This window comes from Ambystoma mexicanum, chromosome 13 (genome assembly GCF_040938575.1).
Source record: "Ambystoma mexicanum isolate Mex_15411 chromosome 13, UKY_AmexF1_1, whole genome shotgun sequence".
Lineage (NCBI taxonomy): Eukaryota > Metazoa > Chordata > Amphibia > Caudata > Ambystomatidae > Ambystoma > Ambystoma mexicanum.
This window is the reverse complement of record NC_090938.1, coordinates 562,557,144-562,569,088: the sequence shown is the minus strand read 5'-3', so window position 1 is coordinate 562,569,088 and position 11,945 is coordinate 562,557,144.

The window sequence follows — 11,945 nt, the reverse complement described above, 5'->3', positions numbered from 1 at the left end:
ACACTTCTTCAGGTGCTCCTCTCAGGAGACCATCAGTCTTTCGGTGGTATTTCTCATATGGTCTTCTCAACGGATGTCTCAATTTCCGGTTTCCAGCATATAGGCAAAATGGGGCCGGGACGTCCTTTAGAGGCATTCCGCTGCTCCTCTGCAATAGTGCTTCCCTTTCCTTTGTGAAACTGTCTGTCTTTTGTGATCCTTTATAGGGTGGGTTGTATTTTGTAGTGTGCTAGAACTGTCTGTTGTAGTAATAATAAAGTAGATATTTGTATACAACCTTGACTGGAAAGTCCCTTTTATCATTGGGTAATAATTGTATTTTCGCTGTGTTACAATTAACCAAGGATCCACAACCATGCAGAGAAAAGCCTGCCGTTAGTCCATGTTACCAAAATTGGACAAGGAGGTCTTATAATTCACTTGTATTCCAATCTGTTCGGACCCCTTCTGGTGTACTAGAGGTGCGGGGCTGATTGATGGTTTAGAAACCGATATTCATCCCTGGACCACTGGTGCCCCGACAGTTCATATGTCACAGTTTGTGTGTTAGTGACAAGACTAGTGGGAGGCGAGAATCGGAGGGCCAATAGCCCAGATCTTGAGAGAGAGATGTTAGAAAGAGTGGTGCAAAGAGCCTTCTGGGGGCTGCAACTGTGACGCTGTCAGTAGTCATGTGCTGCAGAGAAGGAGACGCTTGATGGGCCTGCTTGGCGCTCTAGCCCAGATCCAGGTGGGGGCACTGGGTCCTCCAGCGTAGGAGGGACTGATGCTTTTCTACCCTGCTAAGGATTGTGCTGGGCAGACTGTAGACATTTCTAGAAGCTGGAAAAGAGCCTGCTGTTTGCCCAAGGACAGAGGGTGACCCGTTGACTGGGGGTTAAAATTACCACAGCCTGGAAAGCACCCAGGAAGGGAAGGTGACATTCGTGCCCATATTCAGGTGGCCCTAGTTCAAGGGGGTAGACGCATATGGTTTTACCCTCATAGGACTGTGTTATCCAGGAGTCACCAGGCCAAGGGGGTTGTCGCCTAGTGCCTTTCACCAGAAGGAGAGTAATGTTATGTCACCAAATCAGCACTGTAGTACTTGCAATGTACTGAATCCTAGTCCAAAGTGTACTGTGCCCCGCCTGGGCTAACCATAATATCCTCTACTAGGAACAATAACATATGCAAGGGTGAAGTAAAGGGCAGGGAAAGCGTAAAAGAAGTTTGCTGATGCCAGGAGCGAGACAGGCACTGCTAAATGGTTGAATTAGTATGGTGTGTATTCGTCCAATATATATATATATATATATACTACACAGCCACAGTAGTGGCTGTGTAGTTATGGTTAAGTTGCTGTTTCCATAGGAAGAGCACTTTTTGGGTGGCGTATAACTTCGCTCTCCCTGGATGAATCCTCACCAAACTTTGCAAAAAAGGTATATGGCCCACTCTGAATTCTTTTGGAAAGTTTGATGAGGTTTGGTCCAGGGGGGAAAAATTATAGGGGAGGTCCCAAAACGTCTTTATTTTCCCATAGACTCAATGGGGGAAAAATTTTGCGCATGCCTACAGCCCAAACCGCTGGACGGATGTTCACCAAATTTGCGGCAGGAGCTTGGTCCCGAAAGCGTGCTTTTGTAAATTTGGTGCCAATCCGTCCAGTAGTTTTCTTTTAAACGACCAAAAAGTATGTCTGAAAAAAATAGTGATATCTATGTTCGCTCTGCGGTCACACTTCCCTGTTCGCTCGCGGACAAGATAACGATTGGCTAATGGGCTCGTGTCATGACCGCGGACACGCGTCCTGTGTACCGATTGGCTGGAGTGAGGCGTGATCTGCGTCAGATTGTTTGGATGCGCGGCAGCGAACTGAGGCGAAATGCAGGTTCCAGATTTCAATATGTGTGCAACTCCGTAACATAGGGTTGCTTGTTCACTTTCAAAGAGTAGGTGGAATATGTATTCCACATTCTGTCTAAATCTGTGATCTTCAGAATACATTCGTAATGAGCAGTATTCTGATGCTGTTATCTGCTGGGTCTATCATCGTATCTTCCTCCTTTGCCAGTAGGAAATAATAGTGGAAAAGTACTTGCTTCTATACCTTTTTCCCATATGCTCATTGGTGAACCTTTGGTTTGTCTCATTTCGTAAATTTCTAGTGCATCATCTATGCTCTCATTAGAGTGCAATGGATGAATTGTATAATGGTCCAAAAGAGTGGATACTGCAGCAGGATCCAGAAATTCAAATTGACCAGTTTCTGATGACTCTTCAATTATTTCAGTTGTTTCCCTTAAGCTTTCTTCAATATTTATTTCTTTGTAGTATTCATTATTGTCTTTCAAATATTGCAATGCTTGTCTAACATTATGTAAATCCACGAGTTGCTGCCAAATATTTTTGCCTTTTGATGGTACAGCATTTACTAAGACAATTGAAGAATGCTCTATTGGACGTTGCACTCCTAGAGTATGCACATTTTCTGTCAGATCTAATGGCAAATAAACTACTTTGCCACGAATGCCTTTCCCCAATTCAGAGGTAGGTCATGTTGCTGTTTTTGGTTGAGGCGTATTATTGCTTGAAATGGGTGTACTGATTGAATTATGATGCTGTCATACAAATTGAGTTGTTGCAGGGGGTTTGGTAGTGGGAATAATTCAAAGTTATTTTTGATAGCATGTGAAGGAGTTTGGTTGTTGTCAAGTTTTGTAGTGCAGTAACTGCAACATATTAAGGGTTCACCTATTTTGTATTTGTTTTCTGCTAAAATATAGAGAGCTAATTCAAACCATTTGGAATCTTCATTGTCTTCTATTTTGTATGTTACGTCTATAGTTTTTGTGTTATTTTTGTAAAAAGTTCTGCGTCAACACACACACACATGGTTTGGTACTTCAGTGGATGTACTTTTAAATTTTCATATTTCTTTTTTGTATGTGTGTAATAGAAGGTTGCCATGTGCACAATTGTTGCTAGTCTGTTCTAAAGCTATTTCATTTTGTAAGTGGCTTTCACTTCCAAAATATTTTTTCTGGATACGGTCGATTTCTTCTTGTAGGTATTTGGGTGTACCATGTAGAAGAGTGTTATTTAAATTGGCTAGTTCTAAAGCAGGACTTTTAGCATAGTACAGTTTATACACTAGATTTCTTACATTTGAATGATGTGTTGATATCATTTTAATATCATGGAAGGTGCTTTTGCAAATAGGTCCTGAAATGCAGGCTAATGAATGTCCTTTTAGTCGTGTGTATTTGCGCACTGGACAGGTATCCATATTTTGCAGCACTTTCATTTTGATTTTCTCTTTACCTTTCATATACTGATTGAGGAACTGGCGTAAAGATTTGAAATATTTGTTGGGAATGTTGCACATTGACGTGCACGGCCATTTGTATAGTGGACGTTTAGGTTCAGTCGAATGGAGAGGTAATTCTGAGTTTTCTGGGGATACTTTTGTAAGCAGTGTTTCTTGTTCCATGATGGTATTATTGATTTTTTCATACCAACGTCCACTGCAAAGGATGGCAATTGTGTTTGTTTGGTTTTGTTTGAATGCTTCTTCATTAAAATATGGTTCTGTGGCCGTGGTGTGACTCCATTCACCTCCACAGATATTTAAGAAGTTATTTTTGTTGACATTCGTTTATTGAGACGTTTCTTTCATAGTTTAGTACTTAGTTTTGTTAGTGGTTTCATCCTGTTTGAAACTAAAATAAATAACTTCCTTTTGAGAAGGATTGCACTGTCTATGGGAGCTTATAGAATTAAGTTTCTACGGTAGGTTTTAAGGGTTGTGGATGGTTTTGCTCCTGTTCTTATTAGATTCTGAAGGACTCTGTGATGGAACTTTTTGGCTAAAATACCTTTTTTAGTATGGTTTTGTGGTAGTATATGAGGATTTATAGGAGCAGTGTTAGCAGTAGTGGTAGCCGAATTCTTGTTAAGCATTTTCTGTATCGTTTCACATTTTGATAGAGGAGGCAAAGTTTCTGTAGTTGAAGCTTCTTTTGTTTCTCTAAATGACTGCATTAGCTGTTTTGTTTCAACGTTTTGTACAAACTCTGGTAAAGATGGATGCTTATTTTGGACACTTTTATTTTCATTTTCTCTATTTCTGCGTTCCTTTCTACAGACTTGCTTTTTGGTAGGCATTCTTTGGGGTCTGTTAAAAAAAAAGAAGGTATGGGTTGGTCTGTTTTACAATGTATATGTGCTGTGTGCATGCATGTATGAGTTTGATGGGGAAGTTGTTTGTGGTGGAGTGTGAATGTGCATTGGGCAGTTACAATGAGTTGGGAAGGCTATTTTTCTGTTTGTATGTTACTACACTCTGGGTCAGATGAGAGTAGAAAGTGAGCTAGTGGTGAGGAGAAGCATTAATAGTAAACATAATGGTATAAAATTAAAACAGTTATTTGTTTTGTAGTGCTAACATTCTAAGGTTTCAGTATGTTATTTGTGTTCCAAAAAAACAGGGATTTCTGTGCCATTCTGCCTGTTAATCTCTGTTTACTAAATGGGGATTTGTGGGCAGAATGGTTCAGAAATCGATGGGTTTTTTTGGTGCGCAAATTATATAAATGACCCACACAGTCTCTTTGAGGAACAGTAAGAATATAAAGGTATTAATCTACGTACTTTTTTTTTTGTAGAATGAGCAGGTTTCTTCGGATATGTTGTTTGTAGTTTAGATGCTGTTGATTTTCAGGAGAGTGGTCTTCACTGCAATTGTAAAAGGAAGAAGTTAGTAATTTTGTGTGTTTATAGCACTGATATTAATGTACACGTTAACTTTTATGTTTTCATGGTAGTATTCTCGTTTGATATCTGAACATAGTGTAAGCAGCCATTTTATTTGACTATGTGCAGCCTTTATATGTTATTTGCAGTATGTTAGTTCAACCTGCTTCGCAAATGAGTACAATTTTAAGTTCATGAAATTCACTTGTTGTTTTGCAGCTGTGTTGAAGATAGCAGAGAGGTTTGGAAGTGATAGTTCATTATAGTAGATGGGAAAAATTTGAATAATTTCATATTATAACTAGACATGCAAACGATCCGGAGCACCTGAGAGGGAGATTTCACCATAGCAATCGGAAACGTTTATTTTTCTCATACGATCACATTGGGATTAGCATTCATTTAGGCAGGAGACACAAAAAAATTGTGACATTTTTTAATGAAAAATCGAGTTTCATGCCTAAATCGGGAGGGCTGGCATGTATGTATAGGTTATGGGGGAGATAATAAAAAGTAGTGCGATTTTTCAATGAAAAATCACAAGTCTTGCGCTTAAAGCGGAAGCGTTGGCATGTATGTATTGGCTATGCAGATTTAGTGGCATTACTTTTTTTATATGGATTCATAAGAGTTGTACATGTACTCTGAATAAAATATGCATACCTGTAGTTTGTAATCATGCATGTGGACATGCATGGAACTGTAAGTAGAAATCTTCGAGACTTGCACAGTACTTTTTGTAGTAGGTGCTTTCCAATGATATGAGACTTGTATTCAGAGTGATCAACAGTACATTTGAAGTGCGGAACTCTGATGCTGGAGTTAGATGTAGAGGTCTTGGATGTGATTGGTGGATGTTTGTGTGACTGCTTAGCTGTGTCCAATGAGGGAATGGATTTGCGAGTGATGTGGAAAGGGTAGAACGGCTGGCTAAGAGTTACGAGCCGCGTGGACCCCGCGCCTGTCTGCGAGTAGGGCGTGCCACATACAGGGTTTTACAGCAAATCCAGCATGGAAAGGGGACTGTAGGGATAAGTCAATCAGATGTTGAAGTTGTTGATTTGTGTAGAAAGAGAGTGTGTGTAGTGAAGATGGCAGAGGTGGAGACAGTCAGGGTGTTGGTGCTCGGAGATATGTTTGTCCATGGTTTACAGCACTATTCTCAATGCAGGCATGTGGCAAACAATTCCGATATTAGAGGAGTGGAGGTGGTGTGGAGCGCTGCGACTGACTCCAATGTAGAGGCAATTCAACAAGTTTGCAGAGATATGGGTAGGATGAACGGTCCCCATGTGGAAGTTTTGCACTATGGTGCTTTCCATTTGGGGTAAGTGAGTTCCCCTAATTTGTTGGGATATTTGGAACAGTTGGTTGAAGCAGTAATCAACATCTTTCCAACTGCGAAAGTAATTTTTTCTGACTTACTTCCTAGAGCAAAATGGGACAACAGTTCTGTTTTCTTGTCCTGATCAAAGCATTGCTAGGTGTGCAATCAATCAAGGCATGCTTGCTTTCATGCTAAGAACTGGTATGTTTTTCTGTAGCCACGAAAACATTGTTTCGAGTAATGCGGCTTATTTCGAAACAGATGGTGTTTCTTTATCTTTTTTGGGACATGCCATGTTTTTTTGGAATGTAAGGGTTGCTTTGAAGAAGGTTATGTGAAGATTTTAGTTGTAAAGTAAGAAGGAAAAAAAAACAAAAAAATACAAAATCACAGGTATCTGTCAGGCATCTGCAAAAAAACAAAAAAATGGCTCTTTTCAGAGCCCACCTTAAAGCGGAAATGGGGAACACTATTTAAATGTACATTCACCACGCTCAGATCTTCTACATGTCCGCGGACATGGCGGTAGTCTGCGGACAGCGCGTATTACATACAGGGATTCTGGAGTGGAGAGGCATGCAAATGAGAATGAGTGGAGCTAGGGATTGGTCAGTAAAGTTTAGTGGGTGTGTTGTGTACAGAGAGATTTAGTGAGAACCTCTTTTTCCTGAGAGGAGAACAGACAGCTATGGCTGTGTGTGCTCGAAAACAGATTATCTGTATTTTGGGAGACTCATGGATACATTGGGTGAAGGTGCATGCAGAACGTTGTGGTACATCTTCAAAACCCTCACCATCCCTCACAAATGCTTGCATGACGCAGCCCCTCTTTAATTATCCGAAAGAATTTCCAGACCGCACTCTACTAAACCGACCAGAAACCCTCACACAAACTTTCCTTTTATCGCGGCTGCCCATTGGAATGCTCTACCACTGCACCTCAGACAGATAACTTCACACTTAGCCTTCCGCAAAGCAACTAAGACCATGCTCGTCACATGAACCTGCTACTCCTTCCCGCCCCTAAGCCCTCTGTCTACCCACCATTTACTTCATAACCCTTATATTTACTGTTATCACTGTTTTTGTTGATGTACTCATCCCTAAGCTATGCCATCATGTAACCAGTAGCTGCAATGTGTAACTATGACTTCTCTCCTGGACCAGCGCCTCGATGCCTTTGGGCTGCTAGTGCGCTCTATAAATTAAAATAAATAAATATCTGCAGATCTTGGATTCCCTCATGTGGAAGTGCACTGGCATGGAGTGCGTGGAATGAAGTGGCTGGACTTAGTACCTCTCTGTGTTACTTTACAGACAGAGCGTCATCCTGACATAATTATAATTCATTGTGGAGGGAACAGGTTAGGACATGTGTCCGGAATTTCTTTGTAATTTGCAATGAAGGAAGGACTTGCGAAGGTGATGGACATGTTTCCAAATTGCCAAGTAATTTTTTCACGTATTGCGCAAAGACAAATGTGGCTGCGTTCTTCTTAATTTGGTCCACAAATGGAGAAAGCGAGGCGCAATGTCAATAAGGCTGTTTGTGCCTTTCTAAGAGATGTCGGCATGTCGTCTTTCCACAATGAAAATATTATGTTTCGCAGCACATTCATTTTTCGCAGAAATGGAGTCCATCTTACATATGCTGGCAATCAGATTTTTATTCGAAATGTACAAAATGCATTGCGACCTTTTCTGGAAGTATAGTCATCTATTTTACATTACATGTGGATGAATCCAAGTTTTTGAAACACACAAAACACCACTAAAAGGCTCTTTTCGGAGCCACCACTTCCTCCCAGAGAAAAGTGCATTGGTTTTGCTAGGGTTGCACCTCAAAATTGTATCTGTCCTAGGACTGTCAGCAGACTTTTAAAAAATGCACAGGGGCCTGCACTGTTTACATGATAGTTCTATTTTTTAACTGAGAAAGGCGGCTCTGAAAAGAGCCTTTTTTTAACTTTTTGTTGTTTTATATATTTTTTGTGGCTCTTTGTACACCCGACACAGTAGGAGAGGAGGGGAAAGGAGGGTAAGGAAGGGACACCAACCACAGGGATAAGAAAGGGCAGGTGGAGAGAGGAATATGTAGGGTGGGCCTTATTTAGGTAGGTAGTAGCTCTTCTGGTGATCCCTGCCCGTAGTCTCGAAAGCACTTCGAAGACTCTCCCCCTGCAGAGTACTGCGTCACAGTACATACACAATATTGTGACCCTCGAAAGGTAAGGGTCAACAGCATCGCAAATGGCCTGTGAAGCAGCTGGAGGGATGCACTCTCCCACAGGAGTGTCTCTTGTGGTGAGAGGATCGGAAACGGAGGATGCTGTGGAGGAACTCAACCAACTACATTCTTTACATGGTAAAACTTTGCGAATGTCCGCACTGTGGAAAGAAGATAGGTGTCGCTTCATGGATGTCGTACCAAAGCTGTACGAACCACGTCTCCCACGACTCAGCACAAATTTGCACTGGTTACAGGTGACCATGTTCGCAGGTGCTTTCGGTACGTTACCATGAAAGGTAAACAACCGCCACACCCACGACTCCCGGCGAGTGCTGGTAGTAGGGAGTTCCTCGACCTCATTCTCTTCATCCTCTTCATCCTCGTTCTCTACATCCTCACACGTATTCCCCTCTGCAGGCCCTTGGGGAGGTGGTGGTGGAGGGTTTGGGGGTGGTGCTGAGGCTGATGTAGCAACAGCAGTCACAGATGCCATTACGGTTGGTGAGGTAATCTCAGCTAGAGCAGTGAAGGCAGCATACGTCAATTTACAATAGCCAGAAGTACAATGAAGATGAGCTATGGGGTGTGGCCTTTTATAAGGGTGGAGGAGTGCGGCTCGTGACCATATCGATCACTCAAAAGCGATCAAAAAGTTCCAAAAAACCTGTGGAAAGCTAGGGCCAATGTCTGGAACATGTGAAATGGTATTTTCTACTGTACAATAATTTGGATTGTCTGCATAAATTCTTTTAAAATGTTGGGGTCGCGGAGAAAGTGCGCAAATTAGGACACACGCTCAGCATGGGTCCGGTCACATGATGACGTCATGAACACGCCCGCGAAGGGAATGGGTGTCCGCAGGACACCAAATGCACAGGAACAGTGTTCGGGTCCTGAAACTAATTAAAAGTGTGACACAAGTGACACGAACAGTTACGGACAGGCGTGATGTTCGCAGGAGTTACGGGTATGGTGCGCATGTGCGTAGATGTTCTGCAGGCTGTACGGCCAGGTATAGGGCCTCATTACACGGAAGGCAGTAATGGTTAACGGTCACCGTTAATGGTAACGGTGACCGTTAACCATTACCGCCTTACTACGAGGTCCCTTAGCGGGTTGGTGCTTTAACGCCTGCTTTTTGCAGGCGTTAAAAACCAACCCGCTAAGGGACCTTGGTGCTAATTACGGCCCCGCAAAATTGCGTTGCCGTAATTAGCACCTTCCCCATTCCCATTATGCCCTATGGGGCAAAAATGGGAATGGGGAAGGGCAGTGGTGGAAGGGGGAATTACCACCCCGCCAACCTTGGAATGGGGTGGTAATTCCCCTTTCCACCAAGCAGTGCCGGTATTTTACCGGCATGGACCAAGGTGCTAATAGCACCTTGGTCCTCCGCCTTCCGTGCAATCAGGCCCATAGTGTCCTTAGGACACCTCCATTTTGTTTGACTACGGAAATTGCAGCCACCACGCCTGTTCTACGGACATTTCCATCTTGGTTGCGAATGGTACGGATAGGTATAGTGTCCTTAGGACACCCCCATTTTGTTATTTTACAGACATTCCGGACACCTGGTGAGTTCTAAGAACAGTTTCATCTTGGTTGCGAACGCTACGGAGAGGTATAGTGTCCTTAGGACACCCCCATTTTGTTTATTTACAGACATCGGGACAGCTGGTGTGTTCTAAGAACAGTTTCATCTTGGTTGCGAATGGTACGGATAGGTGTAGTGTCTTTAAGACATCCATATTTTGTTAATTACGGACAGGCCGGACAGGCGCGCTGTCCGTGGCCATTTTAACTGTTTCTTTAAAAAAAATTAGACACAAACAATTTCATTAAAACTAACATAACATTTATTTTATTGTACACATATACATCAATTAAGAAAGAGAGGGCAAAGCAGAAACTAAAACAAGCATAGGGAAATTAGGGGTTTACAGAGGATGGTTGGGAGGGGATGAAGGGATGGAAGTTTCGTCGAAGCGTTTATGTTCTTCGTGAGTGTTTGGGGATACTTCACTGGGACATGGAGAGGGGGGACAGGTCGTACAGTGGTATCTAATTTTTCCTTTGACATGCTCCTCCACAAATTGCCTTAAACCATTGAAATTATCTTTCAGCATGTCCAATTTCTGTTCTATGCGTTGCAAGGTGTCTTGCATTGTGTCTTTTGGTGGAATTTCTTCAATCTTTGCATGGTCTGTTAAAAATAAATATATATATGTTAAGTACACGTAAAGTACTGACTATTAATTTGCTTATGCAGAGAATTGTGTACCATTATTATCACTATCTTCCGATATTTCGTCATGCAGAAAATTCTCCTCAAGCCACTCCAAAATACTGCACATTTCTGTGTGAAAAACACAAATATATTAATTTTTCTGTACCTCATACAAAAGGTATACAACTATATAAGAAAAATGAATTTTACTTACTAGTTTCTGGTAATGTGTATTTGTTGTGTTGTGTTTGTGTAATGTCGCTCCTAGCTCTGCAGTTTCTGTGAGGAAATTATGTTGGAGGCATATCTTTTTAGTTGTGGTATAATCCATTTCATTACATATGGGGCCTCATTACAACCCAGGCGTTAAGGGTTTATCGGCGCCGTCGGCGCCGTTAACCCTTAACGCCTGATTACCATTTTAACGCCTGCTTTTAGCAGGCGTTAAAATGCAAGGCGCTAACCCGCCTTGGTGCTAATTACGGCACCGTAATTTACGGTGCCGTAATTAGCGCCTTCCCCACTCCCATTATGCCCTATGGGGCAAAAATGGGAATGGGGAAGGGTAAATGGGGAATGGGGATTTACCGCCCCACTCACCTTGGAATGGGGCGGTAAATCCGCCATCCACCATGTTGTAAACAGAGTTTACACCATGGTGGTAAACTAGGGAACTTACCGCCTGGGTTGTAATGAGGCCCATGGTATTTAAATGGATGGTTGATGTGTTAGACGTGTAGGTTGCACTGCTTATTTATTATTACTTACAATGGGCCTCATTACACGGAAGGCGGTAAGGGTTAACGGTCACCGGTAAGGGTACCGGTGACCGTTAACCCTTACCGCCTTACTACGAGGTCCCTTTGCGGGACCCAACCTTAACGGCTGGTGTAGACCAGTTGTTAAAGTTGGGACCCGCAAAGGGACCTTGGTGCTAATTACGGTACTGCAATTTGCGGTACCGTAATTAGCTCCTTCCCCATTCCCATTATGCCCTATGGGGCAAAAATGGGAATGGGGAAGGGCCATGGAGAAAGGGGGAATTACCGCCCCACCAACCTTGGAATGGGGTGGTAATTCCCCTTTTCTCCATGGTGGTACCAGTATGGTACCGGCGGCAACCATGGTGCTAATAGCACCATGGTTTACCGCCTACCGTGTAATGAGGCCCAATGTGTTTGCGTGCTGCTTTTTAAACTTGTGCCGTTTTCTATGGTATGATAGAACAATGTCAGATACCCCCTGAGTGTTTGGGTAGTGTTGATGTCATCCACGCCTGTCCGCGGACATACGCACAGTCCGTGGCCTTCAAAACTCATTAGCACGGGGGTTCAGTATGTTCTATGTTATATGTATATAAAGTAAGGGAATTCTAGTAAACATCTCCCAAATTCACATGATGCAAGTGTATATTCAGTAAAAAA